General features: G+C 45.0%; 1 pseudogene; it reads right to left on the bottom strand.

The window, feature by feature from the left end:
* Window positions 1-2,863: 2,863 nt before the first annotated feature.
* Window positions 2,864-6,464, bottom strand: LOC100721011 (WW domain-binding protein 11-like; annotated as a pseudogene).
* Window positions 6,465-14,964: the final 8,500 nt, after the last annotated feature.

Raw genomic sequence — 14,964 nt, 5'->3', positions numbered from 1 at the left:
GCCATGGCAGGAACTTTGTGTCCCAGAGGAGGGGGGAGGATCCACTTGGCACTGTCCCTGAACAGACTGTCAGGAGGCCTGCGGTAGGCCAATGGGGACCTGCAGCTACCTCTCTTGCATGTAAAATTACTGTAATTAACCCAATTCCCCAAATTCACCAAGAGCCTTGGACTGAGGAGCTACAAAACAATGGGCATTGATGGATCAGAGGAATGTGAGTCAGGGAAATGGTAATATGTAGGGGGAGAATGGAGAAGGAGGGGTGGGGACAGTGGCTGATGGGAACTGGGCTCTAGATGGGTGTGATGAGTAGAAAATGCAGGGAATTAATGATTAGCCAAGGCCCCTCTTTCCTTCCTTGGTGAGATTATTTTCTTCATTTGTTCATAGCAATAAAACCTCTCAAAATTCTAGATGTTTTCCCCTCACAGAACCCCATACTCTATGGCCACCTGTTTGGAGCCTTGTTTTATGTCTTGTGAGAACTCAAAAGTAAAACAGTTAAGGAGGCTGGTGCGGTCTCTGACTTTTGCAAGCTTTGTGGAGTCCCAGGCCAGAGGCTTGGTCTGGTCTTACAGATGTGGGCACCGGAACAGTCCTGCTGAGCCTCGGTGCCCCCACACCAGGTCCCAGGCCACTTTTCCCTTGCACCCTTCACCCACTCCTCCTGACACAAAAACAACATTGGAATTGGCTAAGACTGGACACATGTGGACCTAAGTCCTCAAATGAGGACTATCTGAAATTGTCTTTTTCAAGAGCCCGCAGTCATCCCACTAATGATTATCATGGACTGGAACCAACTTTACAAGAGTGCAGCTGAGCAAAAGATAGCAGGTATCCTGCCAATTATGTCACAAGCCCAGAATTCCCAACACAGAGCACAACACACCCCAGTGGAAACATGGGCCCTGAGAAGAGCCCTGGGACTTGGTCAGCTCCCCTGTGGCCCTGCCTCCACACATGTGGAGGCAGAAGTGAGTGCAGATCACCTGCCTCAGCTGCCTTCAGGGCTTCCCTTTAAAATAACTTTTAATCTTTCTGAAAATGGTGGTAGAATGTGAAAGACAACTCCAGTGACTGACTCCCTTTGAATCCAAAACAATTGCTGTGACCTTGATTACTTGGAGACTCATTTCCTTATACTGATATGTAAAAGGCTGGCTAGGGTATTTCCTTCTCTCTTCAGTTGGCTCTGAGCATTGCAAATAAGGCTAAGTGACTTGCTAATGTGCAAAGTCTATAGCCATCAGACAGTCCTGTTTCCTTGCATGGTGCTCTCCACAATACAGGATTGAGCTGGTGAGAAGTTAGAGCAAATAGCTCCAGGAATGTCAGCTGTGTAGGAGCCTCAAGATAAGAGGCTATGACTCCCCAGGGCACAAGAGTTTGCATATCAAAAGCGAAAGTGATAGCCTCCCAAAACAATTTCACTGCTACCTTAATTGGATTATGTAAATTGATCATTCTGCATATCTTTATCTCTGAAAATTACAGAGATGTCATTCTTGCACCTGGGCAGCCAGCTCAAATTACTCAGTAATCCCTGACTTCCTCACTATCTCTCATTCCTGAGGCACCCCATTTCTTCACAAGATGATAAATGCTGGGAGAGGTCCATGATCTAGGCCTTGCTCTGCATGTCCTCAGGAGGATTGGACTTAGGACCCCCTGGCTCCTCTTAACTTGGATCATGTCTTGGTGTCTTTACCCTTGCCATGTGTTGGATTGGTGATGGTAGATTGGAATGAACTTGCTAGGATTCCAATAATGTCTCAGTGGGATTACAAATGTAACTTTTTGGATTGCAAGGAAAACTAGAAATAGGATTATAGTACTTGGATGACTGAATTTGATATTTGGGTTTACATTAGTAGAAAGCAAAACATTCACCCTGAACTAAATCAGTGATTGCTTTTATTTTCAGAAGTTTTTTCTGTTCAGACAGGATCCCTAAGAGGCCCAACACAGGCTTGAGCTTCAGATCCTCCTCCCTCAGCCTCCCAGAGTACTGGGGTTACAAGCCTGTGCCAGGGCAAACTGCTTCAACTTTTCCTTTTTGCCAAGACCCAGTCCTGGAGCCCCATCTTCTGTGCCCAGTGACAAGGAATCTTGCTAGAGAATATTTTGAGGGAAGAAAGTACAGGCTGGTAGCTCTGCAGGGGTCTGTGGCTATCACTGAACAGATGTGGCCCCTTTAACCAGCCTAGCTGAACCCTCCCATCCTGTTCTCCTCCAACCCCAGATAGACCTTGATTCCTAGAGAGGACAACCCTCACCACTGCTGAGAACTATTATTTCAGTGCTGTGGTGTTGGAGGTGACTTCACTTATGCTGTCATCTATGGGCTTTTCCAGCAAGTCCAGTAAACTGAGGCCCAGATCTGCCAAGAATTTCTTTATTGCTTTCCCATAACATTTTTCCTTGATGTAGAACATTCATTTATTGTTTTACGTGAAACAAAGTTTAGTTCAGTGGAACTAATTTTAATCAAAGTATTGTACATTTTCCTCCACACTTTTCCAGGTTTGAATTGGGAAATGACACTACAATCCATTTCCCTACAAGTAAAATACTTCAAAATATTTGTATGAAAATATTACAAATAACACAAACACTAAAAGGAAGATAAAACAAATGGGTTGTTTTTGAGAATTCACTATTCCAGAGCACACAGCACACAAGAAGAGAGTCAAAACAAATACGTAAGATATGCCTGGTCACAAATTTCCCTTAAATTGGAGCAAGGGAAGAACTGGGATAAAACATTGGTGGGAAGAGAATGGATGTCCCCAGTACTGCTTCAGTAACCAATCTTCAGGCAGAAATACCCTCTCTTGCAGGTAGGAAATTCCAAACAAGGCTACGTTCTGGGATATTCCCTGAAGTGAGATTTGAAAACCCCGACAGTGGAAGCAGCAAACTTTCCCCTAAGCAAGCCACAGACTCCTTGCTCCATGTGGACAGAAGCCTGTGTCTGCATCAAAAGCTGTCCCTTCAGCCCTTCCATCTCTTTCAGGAAAGCTTCATGAACATCATCTTTAGCTGTTACTCAGACAGGAAGGGAAGGACAAGATTGAGGGCTGCTTTGACAAGAAGCACAGCAAAATCATCCTCTGTCTTTCCTTGGAGAGCAGCAGTGGCCCTATATTCCCCTGATGTACCCTTAGCACAGTGGGCACAAATCAAGTATTCTCTGCTTTGGGATTAGTGATGTGTGGCTTCGCACTGATGGTTGCTGTGGCTTTCTTCTCAACAATGGCTGCACTCATGGCCGCTGGCTTGGTTTGCTGAATTCAGATGTATGGGCACTCAACACCCCTGGGTTGGGCAAGGTACTGGTGGGAAAAGCCCAAGTGAGGAAGGTCTAAGGAGGGACCAGAGGTGGGCACGTCATGCCAAGACAGGGAGGAAGGATATCTAGAGGTGTTAGGGAAGGTATCTTGGGTCGGGGACCCCGAGAGGAGGGCCAGGAATCAGTCCTGTTTGTGGTCTGCACTGGAGGGGAGGACCAGAGGTCCAGCCTGGTGGGGATCCTGGAGGCTAAAGACTTGGCAAAGGCCCTCAAAGTGCTGGCCTCCCATGTGGTCTCAGGAATGGGGGAGCCCCTGGAGGTGGTCAGGGAGGAAGGCCTGTAAGCTGTTCAGAAGGAGGCCTTAAAGGTGGGGTGGGTGGTGGTCCAAGAAGAGGTGTTCCTGACATCAGAGGTGCCTGAATTTGAGGAGGAACAGACTGTAGGGGCGCCCCCTGCTGGGAAGTAGCAGTGGATGGGCCCTCAGAATGAGAATCTTTCTGCTGTTTCTGTGATTGTTTTTCTGCTTCAGAATCATCAGAATCATCTTCATCATCATCTTCTCAAATTTCCTCTACTTATCCCACTGGAGGGATAAGTAGACCTGCCATTTGCAGCATCATGGCTTGAAGAGGAGTCAGCTCCTTCCTGTTCTTCTTTTTCTTTCTTGATTTTCCAGGCATCTCTGCAAATCTACATGCAGACCTGCTTTTTCTCCTTGGTGCTGTTTCGTTCATTGTCAAAACAGTACACAAACTCATCCCCCTCACCTTCTCCATCTCACTTGTCTGTGTATGTGTCACTGTCATCAGTACTGTCATCGTGCTCCTCTTGACTCTCGACCTCAGGGTAGCCATTATCTTCATGGGTGCTGGAAACATCATTGGACTGACCATGTCCTGCAAGATCAGGAATGTGCAACATGTCTTCCTCTCACCTGCAAGAAGGCAGATCAAAAGCAAAGAACACTTTCTGGCCACACATCTGTAAGACTTGGGGAGGAGGTGGACCTGGTGGAGGACCTGGAGGTTTCCTGCCGGGGGGCAGATGTGGAACACCCTGTCTAAAAAGAGGATGGATAGAAACTGCTCAAGTTAGAGGTCCCTAGGCTGAAGGCTTCTTAAGGATGCAGGGTGGCCAGGTGGCAGGAAGTGGAAAGTCCTGGATTAAGATGTTGGAAGAAGCATGTGGTATCTCCAGCAAAGGGATACTCTCTAATTGTATATGCTGAACATTCTTGACAGCATCAAAATATTGGCTATGTTGAGGCTTTTTCTGCTCGTATTCTACTTCTAGCCTTCACAATTCTTTGTAAATACCTGGATTCTTTTTTCCATAAAGATGTAGGATACATTCAAAGATTTCAGAAAGATGTTTACATTTATCTTTCACTATATTTTCAATTAACTTCAGGTATTGTACTGGATTTTAGTCCATTTCATCCACATCCTCCATGTCCCAGATAATCCATTTGGGATCCTTCATCTTCAAAACTGCAGCTCAAACCACCTTGTGAGGTTTTTGGTCTTCTCGAATTCTCTTCTCTGGGCTTCCTTTCAAGCTTGGTCAGTAGGGTTCATATGTTTTCCACTCCTGGCAGGTGATGTTTGTCTCTAACCAATATCGACAGTCTGCAATGGTTTACTTATTCTTATAAAACTAACACTTCTGCAGGGCTCCACAACTGCTAAAGGGGAAGTGGGGATGATTTTACACCACAGGGACTTTCACCTCTGCTTCTCCTCCATCACTTTTTATTTCCATTGAAATCTCACCACATGTGATGAATGGCAGTGTTTATTCAGACTCTGCTACCCAGTTGCTATGGATTTCTAGCTTAAGGAAATAATCTCTAATAGTCCTTGCAGCACTGTTCATTTAGTGGGCATCACACTGTAACTTTGAGGGCCAGGCTGCCAGTGCTTCTGCACTCCACACCCCAGAGTGATATTTGCAGGACCCTGAGCTGCCTCTGCTCCCCCATCTCTGCCAGCCACTTGGCTGAAAGAGACTTAGATCAGAGTTGGGAGGCTGGTCTACACTGTCACAGAGGATATTGAACTGAAGCCCTCTGAGTGATAAAACTTATGACCCAGCTTGACTTCACCTGTATCTCCCAGGTGACCTTGCAGAACTTGCAGGTTCTGGTCAAAGACATAGGATTTGCAGGCCCAGGTCCAAGAGCTTCCCAGGCCACTGGAACCAATATGATTCATAACACTTGCTTCCAACTAGCAGGCAGGGCTTCCAGCAAGGAAGTGCTTCCTTTGTGTACTTTCCTGTATCTTTGCACTGGGCACAGGCCAACAATCCCAGGTTAGTCCTTAGCTGATCTACAGAGTTGTTAGTTGTCTCTAAGTCTCAGTTGTCAGGTATAAAACTTCTGTGTGTGATGAAAGCATAAACTGTGCTCTCTTACACAGTGTTCATCTTCTGGGGCTGGCACAGTGTGGTACTGCACCCCAGGTGGCTTAAATAACAGACAGTTATTTCTAAGCCAGGTGCAGTGGGATCTAACCTTAGTACTCAAGTAGGCTGAAGCAGCAGGCCTGCAATTTCAATGCACAGCCAGGACATAAGGCACAACCTTGCTTCAACAAGAAGAGAAAAGAAGGAGAAGAGGAAAAGAAACGTGTTTCTTCACAGTTCTGGAGTCTAGAAGTTCAATATCATAGTGAAAACAGTGTGCTGTTTCCTGAGGTCTCTCTGCTTACCTTGGAGTTGGCCACACTCTGTGTGTGTGTGTTTAATTGTGTGTGTATAAGTGTGTGCTTTTTGCAGTGTTGTTGGGAATGGAACTCAGGACCTCCTGCATGCTGGCATGTATGCTGGTGGACATGCCTTTTCCTCCGTGACTGAGCATTGCTGCTGTCTCTTCTTATAAGGACACTAGTCCTATGGAGTTGGCACCCACCCCTGTGACGAACTTAAACTTAATTATATCCTTGAAAGCCCTTCCTCCAAATATGGTCATGCTGGGTGTAGGCCTTCAGTCTACAAGTTTCAGTGCACACAGTTCAGTCCAAAGTAAGTACTCAGCAATGACCAGGAGCGGGCCCATGATTGGCAAGATAAGGGATGATATAGCCATTCATTTTTGTGATGTGCTGGAAAAGTCAATGTGAATTACATGACAGAAATGCCTGTGTTTCTAACCTCTGGACATGAGCATGTTTGGGATAAAAATTTGCATATTGATTAGAGCAATGATCACACAGATGTGTGCATCTGCCAGTAATCATGAAACTACACATCGAAAATAGGTGCATTTTATTGTTGTAAATTTTAGTTCCATGAAATAAAAACTGGACATCTATGTCAAAGGGTTAAAAAGAAAGCCTGAAGTTAGGTTGTTGTTAGGGTTAATGAGTTAATGCCTGCAAAGTGTATAGCTTGGAGCCCAGGGCTCAGTGTAAGCACAAGTAAATTGTAGCCATGGCAACTTGAAAAAAAGACTTGCACACGAAGTGGGCCAAAGCAGGGAAGTAAACACACACGGCAAGCCATACATTTGTAGTGATGCATTCCTGTAATGCCAGCACTGGGGAGGCAGGAGGATCAGTGTGTGAGTTCAAGACTGTTCTAGGCTACAAAGTAAATTCAAGGCCAGCTCACAGTGCACAGCAATTCATCCTAAAAAGACACACACACAAAAGAAGAAACTCAGAATCAAAGAGAGCTTAAGGGCCTGGGGGATGGACCTGCTCCTTGTCACCAAGAGCATAAATGTAGGGTGGTGAACTTGGGAACTGGGTCCATGAGTGTCCTCTATCACCTATCAGTATTGGCTGTGTCCTGGGAGCAGCCTCTTGCAAATTGGCTCCCAGTAAACCCTCATCTTGGTTTCTCTCACACACTCATTCACTGACATGAGCTCTAGTCAGAGTTGCTTCTAAGTACTAGGTGCACCCCATGCGCTGGAGGATATGCACAGAAGCTATGGTTTGTGTTCCTATGGCCCGGCCTCAAGCCTAATATAATCATGGATGCCTCTAATCCAACACTTGTGATTGATTCGTGGTCTAGCACTGGGATTGGTGGTGTGAGTTCTCCACCCGCTCAAGGGTGGAGTTGGTATACAGTGTAGCTGCTGGAAGGAGGCAGGTCTCTCTCTTGACAGTTGGTGCCTTGCTGTTTGTGGCAGCCATGAATGGTGGCCCCGTCCTGTCATTCGGTGTTGAAGCCAGACTATGGACTGAAACCTCCAAAAACTGTAAGGAAAAAAAAACCTTCCCTTCCCTAATTTTGGGTGTCAGGTATTTCTTCTTAGCAACAAGAGAAAAGTAACTAAAACATCAGGATTTGACATTCAAGGTTGAAACAAATGAAAGAACCAATATGAGACCAGTTTTCACCCACAGAAAGTTAGTTTACTGTGATTCGACCTCATACACTGTCTCTTTAATCTTCTACAACTCTGTAGAATATATGTGATCTTACTCTTCCCATTTCTTTCTTTTTTTTTTTTTCATTTTTAGGTTGAAACTTCTAACATTTTCTTTTATCAAACATCACATCAGCGTTTAAAATATTCAGTATCTTTAAAAAGACCCTGAATGATTGGTTTCAAATAATTCCACCACATACCCAGCATCAACTCTATTCAAATGATTCTATTTCAAAACATATCCAGTGTTAAATTATCTCTAAATCGAAATGAGACACAGCTTCCATGCTTTCATTCTTAGAGTTTCTTTGGTCCTACAAGTCATTCTTAAAGGCAGTGTCAGTTGTGGCTTGAAAAAGTAACCTTTAATTTTGTAAACCAAAGCTCCATTTTTAAATTAGTTTTAGAATAAAGTTACTGAATTGTAAAATGAGCAACAGTTTTAAAATTTTGAAATTTGAGGAAAATATTTAACATATTATTGTAAAAGAAAACAAACACATTAGCACATTACTGTAAAAGAAACCAAGATGTCCTCACGTTATGTTTAGGCATAAGGAACATACACAATTTTAATGTAGGGGCAGGGAAGGATGTTCTAGATGGCTTGACCTTGTCCTGCCTGACCCAACCATTGTTTACATACTGAGTTTTGTTTTCCTGGATAAACAGTTTTCTGCTCAGCTCCCTGCAGGCTGCCAAAGCAAAGCAGGATTCTTCCTCCTTTGTCTGAAAACAGTGGAGCCAGCGCTGCACAGTGGGGGATTGGAAATCACCAGATTTGGTTGGGATCACAGGGCAGAGAGTCCTCAGTCTATCTGAAGCTCCAGGCCCACATACCCACTGCACAGCGCACCCCCATAACCAGGAACTCAGATCTAACACCCAGTTCCTGCCCCTTAGCATGCTGTGCCAGCCTGGCGTAGGCGGAGTGCCCCTGAGTCCTCAGGGAGTATGCTGAGCTCTAGCTGCTGCCAATATGGTGCTTTCAGAGTGGTGCCACGGGAGAAGGGAACTGTCTCTTGTCACCTTCCGCAACCTCCTTTCCCACCCAGGGTGAAAAAAGAATTTTAAATTGAATTGTGCCCAGCCCAGGCCTCCTTGGCTCTATTTGTTCCTTCAGGCAGCGGGGACACGTACTTAAGATCCAGGAAGGACCCTTGGGGGAACCCCAAAACCTAGCCTGTGCAATCCAGGAAAGACTCCCAGAGGTCCATGGCCAAGGTCAGATGGAACCAGGCCTTGAACATTAAGCAGCTCAACTGGTGCTACATGTGGGGGTAGCAGGTATCCTCAGGGCTACTGGGGATGAAGGGAGGAGGCTCTCCCTGCATCAGGGTTGTACTCTAGAAGGAGCCCGCTGGCTTTCTGTGTACAGGATGGGGTCATGGGTGAAAGTAAGTTAAGCCCTGGGAGCTGGGGAGGAGACTACTGTGGTGGTCTAGGTGGGAGAGGACAGTGACCCCCAGATCACGCAGATGACTTGAGATGACATAGGTAGAAAGACCTGGACGACCTATCGCCCTAGTAGATGCTTAGGTTTAGAAGTGGTCAGGTGAGTTGAGGACACCCTAGGACTGTAATTTCCTGACTTCCTGAGTGGTGGCCATTCCTGAGCAGCAGGGAGAGTCTGGATGTTGCTGGATTTGTCTAATGCTTCCAGAGGACAGCTCCTCCCTTCCTCAGGAGGCTTCCTGTACCCTTTACCTCCTTTCCTTGGGGCCCTCTGAGAGGCCTTGGCTGACCAACTTTTGGAAGACCATCATCCCCCATCGTTTGCCCAGCCCAACTTTCACCCTGCCCTGGTTTCCTTCACAGCACTGATCAGCCAGCTGAGGTTGTTTTTGGCCTTGTCTGTGGGTTTCCTCTTCATATTCCCTGGTAGACTGTGAACTTCTTGTGCTGTTCTCTGCACTGCCCCAGGACCTGAAGTAACACTGTCTAGTGTCTGTTGGTTGAATGAATGAATCAATGAATGAATGAGCCAGAGCAGCGTCTGGGCCTTGGAGCTTATCACTCCACCCTGATTTCTTACACTCCCTGAGTGCATTCATGAACGCTTCTTTCAAAGTTCAGCAGATGCAATCCAGAGTCAGAATGTGAGAAAGGTACTCTGAGGATGACAGCTCACTATTTGCCAGTAAGGTTGAGTGCCTCCTTCTCCCCAGGATTTTGCCGTCTGTGGCAAATGGCTTATCTTATATGAACTCTAGGAGTGAAGGGCTATTAGTGTCTCTGTTACACAGGTGTGGAAACTTGAGACCGAGAGATATTAGAATAATGTGCTGAAAATCAACAACTTCTAAGTGGAAGGGCCAGTAAGTGAGCTTAAGAAGCAGTCTCCACAGACTGCACTATCCCCACATCACAGCCCATGTGTCACAATGGTCAGTCGTTATAGCCAGCTGAGTGAAGCTTCCATCATTATCATTAACCCTATTTTTAGTGGAGAAAATGAGGCGCTGTGGGGTTATGCAGTTTATCTAAAGCTATACAGCCGTTATGTGGAAGAGCTGAAGTCCACGGCCAGGTGGGCTGGCTCCAGTTCTCATCTTCTGTGTTTCCTTTATGTTGACCATGACAGGAGGCCTGGGTAGCCAGGGCAGCCCAGGCTGAAAATTGTGTCAGACAGCAGGTACCAGTGAATCTTACTAGTGAAAAACTTTAAAAATATAAGTGAACCCTGAATAAATGTTAAAACCTTATGGAAGAAAATGCTCATAATTTGCCTTGTTGCAAAACTAGTCAGATTTTATCTTTGTCCCATTTCATTAGAAATAGAACTTTCCCAATGCTTTCAGTCATATATTATCTTGTTTTTCTAATAGCTAAGTTTGAAAGTCATGAAAATATCCAAGGAAAATTTTTCTATACAGTCTCATGTTCATTTGCAAGGTGTATGTATTTCTCTTAAGGCCTGGAGCTTATTGTTAAACAAAGAGCAGAATTCACAACATACACTTACAATTGTGCCCCATCAGAAAAATGGTTGTGATCCTACTGTTAACTGTAGTTATTTTCTATGGGGCATTTCAGAATGTAGGATAACACAAGGAGCTTATTTAAAATGTTTATTACTGTTGTATGTTGGGGAGGGACGGCAAAGATTCTAATATTCACAAGGTTGTAAATTGCTCCTAATTTCATCTTAAGAATTAAACCACGGCTATACCTACTACTATTCAACACTGGATGAAACAGTAACTTGGAGAAAGTGTTTCTCAAAATGAGGGCCAAAGGCCCAAAAGGACCTGCAATGTGGGTCAGTAATGCACAATTTCCACAAGCTCCTTATGTCATTATCTTGTGTTCTGAAATGCCCCATAAGAAACAGCCTCAGTTAAAAGCAAGATCACCAACATTTTCCTGACAAAACAGAGTTGGCTGAAAGTGTACATTGTGATACTACCTTTTGTTTACAACAACTTCCAGGCATGAAAGAAACACGCACACCTTAGGGGTGAACACGTGACTATAGCAATATTTTCCTTGGATGTTTTCATAACTTTCAAACTTAACTAATGAGAGGACTAGACAATAAATAAATAAGCTTTTGGAGAGTTTTACTTCTGATGAAATCGGGCATTCAACAAAGATAAAAATATATTATATCCAAAAACTATAAATTTTAAATCATTCTGAACTGAAAACTAGATAGCTTACCTAAAATTAAACTGTACTAAGAATTTACTGTAATAACTTATTTATATGATGATGGCTACTTTCCATGTCCTTTCCATCAAAAATGGTATTAGAACATGAATGCTATATTGGAAAATTCTCTACTAAAATGCAAACCCCAAATTTTAATAAGAAGGGTTTGAAGAGCTCTGGCCCATCACGACTCCTACTAGTAATTCCCTGTGTTATCATATGCAATAAACTTAACTAAGGAGATAGGACTATATTCTATTCGCAGATCTATTCAAAATGTGTGTTATCTTCTGGTTTTCCCTGAAGACTACCAAACCTGGGTACCAACAGTATAGGGAATATGGTTTGGGGATAATCAAGCATAGTTAAGATGTTCCACTTAGAAGGCAAACCATTTTCCACAACCCTAAATCACATGAAAAATAATATGCTTCATATATTAGCTCAGTGAAAACAATGTACTGACAGGTTTGGTTCACAAGCAATTAGCTCATGATTATTTAAGTCCAATCATAAACAGTAACTCTATTACCAATGGAAAATTAGCTATTCTGTGGTATAGACTGCCCAAATCAAGGATCACATATAACAGTAACTATAACAATAAATTAGTATCATCTTCCAAACAATTACAAAGTATGGCATAGATTCTACAGTAGTAACATGTTTGTGTACCTGAAATGGCAACCTAAGTGGAATGCACATTTGGAAAATGAGAATCACGCTGTTCTTGTTCATCTGTCCACAGCCAAGCAGTGTAGTTCCAAGTCTGCAGTTCCATACCAGTCCACTCCCATCCTCATGAGGTTGTTTTCATCTGGAGTGAGCCAGTCAGGTTCCTAAGTGAACTGACTTTCAAAACTATCCAAACTATACTGTCCAGAAATAGTAGGCTGAAAGGGAGGTGCCACCTGAATTTGCTCTACCCTGTTCCATCCACATCATGGAAGAAGGGATGGTTCCAAATACCCACAAGTCCTATTGGAGGGCAACAACAACCCAGTCATTACTTGGGATCTTTGTTGAGGAAACTGTGCTGGAAACTTGCATCATCCACAGACAGACAGCATGGTATGTAAATGTTGCTTTCTCTGTCAGCTGCAGAATGTGAACGATAGACTTTTCCTCGAGGGCTTTTCCTCAGTGCACTATGGACTAGAAAGGGTGACTCTCCCACCTTCATCTCGAAGGCCAGCAGTCCAAGGGCCACAGAGAATCTTTAATCTTCTCCTGGGATGATCTCAAGAGCAAGGTAATTAGCAGTGCCAAAGAAAGTGCCAGTCACATCTCTCAGTCCCAATTCTTCCTTATACAGGTAATAATCTGTGAATTTGATGTGGCCTTCCAAGTCCAGCAATAAATTGTCTAGTTTCAGATTTCTATACAAGATCTCTTGCTAGTGAAGATAGTTAAAGGCTAAAGTGTTCTCAGTAGAGTAAAACCTGGCATGTGCTTCAGGGAATGTTCTCCATTGTTGCAGGTGAAACATGTGGTCTCCTCTGCTCATGGAGTCTAGGGCAAACTTCAGTCTGTTTGTGTCTCAAATCAGGCATCCAGTCCAAGGACAAAAGCGTGGTGCACTGCCTGCTCCAACATTCTGTGCCTGGTGACTGTGCACACCTGGTTTCTTCATCACTTTCGTGGTATAGGTCTGACTCCCGTTTCTTGGCTGAACTAGGAGTACTTTTGCATAACTTCCTCTGCCTCTAACCCACAACAGATTAAAGTCCTCAAGTCCCAAAGGAGTTGAAGCTGAGCCACTTTCCTTGTTATCAGTGACCTCCCTATCTTTGGTGCTCCATTCCCAATCATAGCCACTGGAAAGATGACACTGGCTCCCTGCTTGTGCCAGGTCTAAAGCCCAGGTGTTTGATTCATTGGCATCATGAACTCTGCTGGCAAGGAGCAATGCTACCCACACTGGATAATGACAAGCTTGCAGCACTTGTTAAGCATCAAGAGTTGACAGTTGATGCACTTGTACACAGGGCATCTGAGTGCTCCCATGTGGTCTGCGAACAGGGTGCAGGGAGCGTACCTGACAAATAGCTTGGCCCAGAAACTGTGGCCCAAATTCTACACGACAACTCTCTCCTCAGGTGGGCAGTGTCACACTCAACAGAGGCAGCTGTGGGACTCAGCTTTTGGGACCCTTGTGGGACCCTTTCTTGAACTCAGGCAGACCAGAAGTTTCTTCCAATTCCCATGAAGGTGATCCTGTTCAGGGATATCCTTCATCATCTACAATTTTTGTGGCCAAAAGCTTTTTACTATGCAAACAGTACCCTTCTCGAACTTCATTGCCAAAGCCCGAGAAGGAGCTTGTAGTCTCCAAACATGGTGTAGCGATGTCTCCCCCCAGCCTCAGGTCCTGTAGGGTGGAGGTGTGGGTCATGGAGGTTCCAGGAAGAAGGGCCCATAGTGGGATTTGCCACCCATGAAGACTGGGACAAAGAGCTCAGGGTGTGAGTGCAATCTGAGTGCCTGCACTGACCACAGTGGTCAGATTTGGTCTTGGTTCCCTGGGACATGATCTCAAACAGGGGTGGCCAAGCTGGAGTGGATGGACACTTGGTGTCTCTGGGTGGCTTCGAGCCCAGAAGCTGTGATTGGGTTCCCCCATCCCAGACTGCTTTAGCTTTCTAAGAACTGTGTGTCTGGATCTAGCAAGACTGTTGAGAGCTCCTGGGAGACCCTGAGCCCAGAGAGACTGGCCCAGGAACCTATGGCTTTGGGGTGCCCTTGGTATTTGGGCTTTGGGAGACTTCACGCAGGTAGGTTGGTGTTTCTTGAGCAGTCATGGTTCGTACTCAGAACACTGTCCCTGCAATTTCCATGATGGTTGAGTCTCTGCCTCTCGGTGGTCTGCAGCAACTGGCTAGAGTCAAGCATCTCCTCAGTCTTTCAGGCAGACTGCTGAGGGATGAGCTGGGCATACCTGCCAAGTCCCCAGAGACCCAGGGGTCTTTGCATCTGGAAAGGCACAGCCTGGCCTCATCTCTCTCCTCCCTCCACCTGCCTCTTCAGGCACAGTGGATCCAGCTCATCTAAGGGTCCCCTGCAGCCATGCCCAATTTTCCTGGGTTACTGTATTCACTGAACTGCCTGTGTTCAAAGTTACTTTGAGTAGAATAACGTCAGAGGAACATTCTTAGTGCCTAATAATCTTTTAGTAGTGCACTTGATAAATTTGCCAGCACAAATTTGTGTTGAACCTTTGGGTGAAGGGTAGGACCACTCTGGTCTGTGGCTCAAGCAGTTCAGCTGCTCATGTGCTGGCTCTCACAGGGTTTGGTGGGTGAGGCACTCTGGAAAGAGGAAATCAAAACCCTAGATACAAGCTAGTCACCCTCCTATTCCCTTCTGCAATTTCAGGGAGGGAAGTCTTTCCTCCTCTCTAATTGGGAGCACTGAGGACAGAAGGGCCTGCAAATTAACCCTTTCCATTTTCAGCCACCTCTGCCATGACACCCTCCTAAGACCCTCTTCTGTCTTTTTGGCCTTTTGAAAAGAGTGAGTTTATGGTGAACCTTCCAAATTCCCAGCCATATGTACACATAAATATGCGTGCACACACAAAGACAGGCACTAGTTTTCATCCACTTTGGGTTGTATGTTTTGCTGTAGTCCA

Source organism: Cavia porcellus, unplaced genomic scaffold (genome assembly GCF_034190915.1).
Source record: "Cavia porcellus strain 051 isolate PalLab524CR breed Dunkin Hartley unplaced genomic scaffold, mCavPor4.1 scaffold_21, whole genome shotgun sequence".
In the NCBI taxonomy this organism is placed as follows: Eukaryota; Metazoa; Chordata; class Mammalia; order Rodentia; family Caviidae; genus Cavia; species Cavia porcellus.
This window is presented reverse-complemented; position numbering and strand designations above follow the sequence as displayed.